Source organism: Haplochromis burtoni, unplaced genomic scaffold, assembly GCF_018398535.1.
Source record: "Haplochromis burtoni strain Fernald_Lab_line unplaced genomic scaffold, NCSU_Asbu1 Contig_37, whole genome shotgun sequence".
NCBI lineage: Eukaryota > Metazoa > Chordata > Actinopteri > Cichliformes > Cichlidae > Haplochromis > Haplochromis burtoni.
Genome location: NW_024582398.1, coordinates 1250030 through 1257069, shown reverse-complemented (window position 1 = coordinate 1257069; position 7040 = coordinate 1250030).

Below are 7040 nucleotides of genomic sequence, written 5' to 3'. Positions count from 1 at the left end.
CAAAGAAAGTACAAGCCAAAGCCTGTAAAGGACTAACACTCTCTATTCTTTATTAATGACAGAATTACATAACAGACAGTGCTGTGCAAGTTACTTAAAATATTCTTTACGTGTTGCTAAATGAAGCAGTTTTCATAGACAATAACTGCTATTTATTTTCAGGCTGGCTCAGGGAAAAAAAGCCTTTAAACAGCCCTAAAGTTTCCATACCTATCCATTACATCTTCTCTTGTTAGGGCTTGTGAAAATGAGACAAGTCTGTGGTTTAAAAGTTCTTTACTAATTTACTGTCTGACTGAGATTTGGCAGATTTTAAAAATGATAATGCACTGCAACAGTTGTCTTTTTTGTTACACACCAAAACCTGTTGGTCATTACCCATGATGCAAGGTGGCGTGCAACAGTCAGCAGAGACTCTGACGTTTTATGATAGTAGTAGTAGCAGCACATGAAGCATTCTGTTTTCTGTTTTTTGTCGTTTTGTTTTTTCAATCAGATAATACAGTTATCAGATTTCACAAACCTGCATTTAGAAATAGAAGAGGTCCTCCACAATGTCTGTAAAATTTCCCATCATCAGCCACAATTATGAACCAGTCTTATCCCAAAGGAGGCGCGTAATGACGTAACCACCTCTATTGTTTACAAAAAACACGGTGATGCAATATATAGCCAGGGTTTTTCCAGCATATAAGAGATGCCGGGAAAATCACTAAGACTATGATAGAAACATTTTTTATCTAATGTACAAAAAGTAACTGGAAAAAGTGTACAGAAAAAAGTGTTTGTTAGGTAAAGTAACACACACACTATGCTTATGGGAATAGTCACTCCAAAAAGGTTCATTTTGACCCAGGATTAACTGTGCCTGGTTACAAGTTTACTGCAAAAGTAATTGATGATAAATGTACAAATCATGATATATAGTTCCTGAGGCTACTGACAATGACTATTCCAAACACATGCATTCACTTAAGAGACATTAGCACTGATGAATGAATGAATGAATCCCTCAAATGTTTTCATGAAAGCACGCAAGAAGCTTTGGCGCTAAATTTAACTTCAACTTAGGAAGTGTGAAGATCCCATAAAACACAGAGATGCCATTCTGCTGCTGTGTCCACAAGTACATAAAAGGAAAGAGGTGCTGCCCTCTCCAAGAGCAGATGGATGCTCTGAATGTTTGCTGAGAAACAAAAATGCTAAAAAACAGAAAATGGGACTTATTTGGTAAGATGTGCCAGTCCTACTGTTTATAGGTGTTTCTGGTTTATCCTGCTTATATGTTGCACCAGCACCTAATTACCAATCACCTCTGTGTATGTGTGTGTGTGACCACTTCCTTCTCTTGTGTTCCTTAGCTTCACATGTTTTCTATTTTGGATTCATGTTTTGTTAGACTTTATAGAGTAGCTTGGAAAAAAAAAGAAGAAGCTGTGTTTTGTGTCCTCTCTCAGCTACTCCACACGTTTTGGTGATACATCACCATTAGCACATCCCCTTTATTTAACACACAACTGTTATATTTTCCATTTCAAATCTTCTCTTGCGGTTTCCTTGTGCATTTTTCTTGTTCTGGTAATTAACTGGCCAAACATTTATGCAAATACCCAGCAGCAGACGTTTGTAGAAAAGGTCTGAAACATCAGAGGAAAAAGGAAGCTGTTAGTGTCAGTTCCCTGAAAAACAACAACAGCTTCTTTGTGCACTCAATAACACTGGGGGGAGATCTCCATTATAGAAGAAGCAGAACCATAGCTTCTCGGGACACTGTGATGCAATAAAGCAGCACAATATGTTGAATTTCCCGTGCTTTTGCTTTAATGGAAAAGCTCTGCTACATATATTGCTTTGTCACCTACAAGCAAGACCTATTGCAAGTTCACAAGTTCACAAATGGCGTTCTGGTGCGACACTATGAAAAATGAAAAATCACTAACTGACAGTGGATGCAAGCAGGTTGAGAATAAGGTAGGCATTCTGAGAAACACTTAATCCATCACATCTTGGCAAATCTATATCAGTGTAAGCATATCCAGGGTTGTATTTTACCTTTTGAATCATGCTGTAGATCGGCACCATCTCAGTACAGGTATGTCGATAATGTAGACGCACATTATCATAAGAGAGAATCACTAAGCTCTTTTGATGAAAAATAACTGGAGAGATTCAACCTGACCTTAAAAAACATGTGACATTTCCCAGTCGAGGAGCTGAAACCCATCCGCTATGATAAGGAGAGCATCTTACTTAAATGTCACAGGGCTGGACAGACTGGCTCTGATATTGTTGAGAAACTGCCATCATGGTGAGATACTGGTGTGTATGAAACTACAGTGCAATTTGCTCTGGTATCTCATTAAACCTTGTAATGTCTTGCTAATAATTAAACGCCTGCACTTAGCAGAAAATGATTCAGCAGGGTATATCACAAGCATGGGATTCCAACAAACACAGTATGCTTAGACTATAATTGACTTTTCACTCTGCCCTGGAGTTATAGAAGAATAATGGGGCTGGAAATAGCTAGTTAACCTCCTGTCAGGTAATACATAAAAGGAAAACAAAAAAGTCTCCATAGCACTGAAATACACCTAAACTGTCTCCTCTGAGAGAAACAGAGAGATGTCAAGGTGGGAGTTGTTATACTAAGTGATTTTATTAAGTGGAACACCCGCTGTGAGCTCAGTCAGCCACGCAGGGATTGTTTGACACAAATTATACATAATTCCTACTGCATGACAAAACATCTATATCCCACACATATAGTATGGATCAATTGCATAGCACCGTGGCATTAAAGAACATAAAACACATAAACTGAACTAAATCCATCAGGTATTAGTTTTAGTTTATTAGGATTAGTTTATTAGGGTTTTGGTGTATGTTTATTTTTTAATACTTTGAAAAAGTATCTTACTTTGCTAAGAGGAGTATGCAGTGTAGTAATATTACTCCTCACTGGTTATTCTCACACTGTGGTGACTCAAGATTTAGAGCAGCTGAACCCCAAGTACGAACATCAAAAATGTGTCTATGGATGCCACTTGTAGATTTAAAGGTGCGCGGAGTGCTAGGTGAGAGCAGAAGAAGCACTATATGAAGTGAAGTCCATTTACCGTGGACAAAACTAGGAGAGGGTAGAACACAGAGAACACAAAAATCACAAATTTCATTGTGTTCTTTGATTAGTTAGATGAGTTAGCCAATATAACAATAGCTGGGCAGCATAGTGGTGCATCGGTCACCTCGCAGCAAGAAGGTTCTAGAGTTCAACTCGTCCAAAGACATGCTTGTCAGGTTAACTGGTATAAAGTGGCTGTTGGAATGATGGTAAATGGTTATCTGTCTTCCTGTGTTACCCTGTTAAAAATGGCAGGGTCTGCCAGCATGAGAGAGTCGAGCCAAGGATAAACAGTGAAATTGTAAAATGATTGAATCAAACAGTCATAAAGTGCTGTTAAATGACGATTGTTAAATGTTTACCTAAGTGTATGCGTCAAAAGGTTAAAGGGTAATCCCTTGAACTGCTCAATGGTGTGAGGCAACAACTGCCATTGGACCACCGGAACAACATGTTATACATTTAGTTAAACCATATAATTGAAGATTAACACCCCTGAAATGTATACAGTGGTTGTAATTATCTGTTAAATAGCATTTTTCTAAATTATTGTGAAGTTAGAAAGTTTTTAAATTTTTGAAAATTCCAGAAATTACATTTTCCTCTTGCCTCCACCAGCAGGGGGCCTACAAGAGCACTTGAAATGTAACCTAAGACTGGTAGATAAAAATATATATATTTGAACATATGATATATGAATCATACAAGCGATGATGAAATATTTTCTAGAAACCTAACTTGTTACTTGTTTAATCTTTTTCACTATCATAGATGGAGTAACGTGCACACTGTAAGTGATGATTGCAACAAGTATGTCTCAAAGAAGCATTTATCCCTCTGCGGATGAAAAGAAAAAAACACAAAGGAAGTAAAAAACTGCAAAATAAAGGTTAAACAGAAGCATCAGACAAGCCTTCAGTTTCGCGAGATTAAATGATGTGTGGAAACAGGGGGGGCGGGAAGTGGATGGTAACCTACTAGTAGCTGTTACTATTGGTTTTCATTTTTTAATACTGTCTGCTTTTACATTTACATCATTTTGTTAAAAGGTCATATTTAGGCCTAACTTGATTTTAAAATGCATTGGCTGCTGATTTATTTCTTTCCAGCACACTAATAAGCCATGATAGTGGTTGTGTTAGATGTGAAATGCACAAATGTTTAAGTAAAAGTAAAGTTATTACTGGCAATGTAAAGGAGGGTGGTTAGCGGGTCCCCAAATCAAATTCTGTTTAAGACCCTGTAAACCCTCGGGCCGTCTCTGTCTACTGTTCTAGTTACAAGTTGCCCAGATGATGAGAGATTTCACAATCCAAATCTGTTTTATTTGATAATGTTAAAGGAGAAAAAGGAAAAAACTACAGTCCTTATTAATCGAACCATTAATAGCTTCTCATTCTTATTATTATGATTTTCAAATATTCTCAAATATTTTCAAATATCATTTGAAGGATTAATAGCTTAATAGATTAATAGCTTCTCATTCTTATTATTATGATTTTCAAATATCATTTGAAGGATTAGTTAAGTCAGACGACACAAGTTTGAAAACATTGTACGACACAAGTTTGAAAACATTTATTTAAACAGCGGTAGCAAGCTTCTGAGTTAATCACTCCCAATGACTCTACAGAAACTGAGGCGTAATGAGTAAATATCCCCCCAACCTACAGGTGGATGCCGGGTGGTGGAGGGGTCGGAACAGCAGGCAGTAAAGCAAGGCAGCACGAGCAGCTGCGCTGGAATGTCAGATAGAGTGGTGGGAAATGGTTTAAATAGGCTGCCAGAGCGTTTGGTATATATGAGGAGAGCGAGTTTGTCAATTGGCAGGAAAATCTTTGGACTAAACAGGGACCCTTCTGGCACTTTTCTCTGTTAAATATCATTGTAAACTGAATATATGTAGGTTTATATATTTTGTGCTGCTAAACAAATCCTACAAACCGAATAAATAACTTTTCTGTATGCATCTGGTTATCAAAATTGTTTATTTAATATAGGTGAATTTCTTTATTTTTGCTATTTTATGAACTAAAACATCCGTAAAATGACAAACTATAGAATTATTTATTGCTACTGTCTTATTGTAATGCTTTTAATAACCCCTATGTAGGTGCAATGAACAGTTGTCTGTCTCACAGTGTTATATTTGCTGCACGTCACTGGTGCAGTGATCATGTTATTCCTCTCAGTATAGTAGCAAAGGAAACATGTTGTCAACCCCCTTGCCTGCACTGTCTGCCTCTGTCTATCCCACTTCTTCATTGCCCATGGCCTGGGGGAACAGTTGGCTTTCTGAATACTCTTCCCCCTTTGTGAGCACACATTGATTGGCCCTCTGCTCCCCCAAAGCAGAGCAGCATGGGGTGCCAGCAGCCAGCTTTCTGCTGGTGCTGCTCAAAAAAAGTCTAAGGGAAAAAATGAGGGGAGGAAATTGTCAGGAGGCTTCACCACAACCTGTCTAGGTATGTCTCTTCTCTTCCTGTCTGCCTCTCCTGTTGTAATGAGAATCAATGGGGTTTAACACATTTCCCTCATGCCTTTTTGTCAAATCGAGTGCAATTGTCTCCTCTGTTTGCAGAGCCATGTCCTCTCGCTCCTAATTGCCCTGCTGTTTCCTTCCATCCTTTGCATTCCTATTTGTTGAGCAGACTCTACAGTTTAACAGTCTGCAGTGCTGTCATCAGGTCACACAGAGCCCCAAAGAACCCCAGTAACACACACGAGGATGCCTATGATAAGGGCTCAGAAATATCAAAGTAGCGAATCTGTCATCCACAGCAGTCATTTTTAAGATGATCTAAAGGAAGCGACATGAAATATGCAGGAACAGTTGTCGAACACTAGAGTTTGTATGATTCCAAGGCTATCCTTTCTCTCCATATTTTCGGACATACCGCTGAGCAGCACAAGCTCATGGTCCACAGTGGAGTAAAGTGTGCACTGAGAGCACATTTTGACTGGAAGACAGCCAGTGGTTGGTCTGTTGCGGAGGATGTGGGCTGGTCTCTGGAGCCTGGTGGTTGTTCATTCATAAACCAGGTGGGAACTGTAAATGAGAACACAGACATCTCCCTGCCCACGCTTTCAAAGATCATATTGTACTGTTTTTATGTAAGGAGCAGCAGGACGTGCAGGAGTCCAACATCAGCAACGTGTTTTGTACTTTATTTGAAAGGTTCAGCAGCATATACATCTTACCTAGAAGGTTCATAAAAGAAGATGTCAGTGGGGAAATTAAAAAATATTTAAGCCATTTAAATCAGGTCTTTAAAATTTATCTAGCTTTTCAAAGTTAAATTAAAATATGGCAGGATTTTCCTCCACCTATCAGTCATTTAGCTATCTTTATGGCAGCCATATGACAGAAGACCTCAAGTCTTTCTCTGACAAATAATGGCTCAAATAAAATTTTACATAAAAAAAAAAAGAAATTCAAACAAACAAAATCTAATTTCTCTTGCCTCCAAAACCATTTGTTTGTATGCAAAACCCTGTGTGTGATCGGCGCTCGACTGCGGTGACAACACTGGAAAAAAACACAGTGTGTTCGTATTACAAATGTGAGACAAGCCCGTCTGTTGTCACCACTGTTGACATTATTTACCAAGGCGACAATATTTCCCCCAATATTAACAAGTTATTTCACTACAATTGTGACAGTTTGCAGACAGGTTCAGCATGAACATTATGCAGCTCTATGAATTCATGCATTTGAAATATTTTGAATATTTTTATATATTTCATTGACAACAACTCATTTATTTAAAAACCTGTTGAAAATTCATCATGTGAGAATATGATTTGCATGAGACATTTCCTTACACAGTCTGACCAACAGAAATGTACAGATATATGTAATTAAGCTAAGATATATTTAGTATTTAATATTAGATGAAGAATCAGTAGATAGATA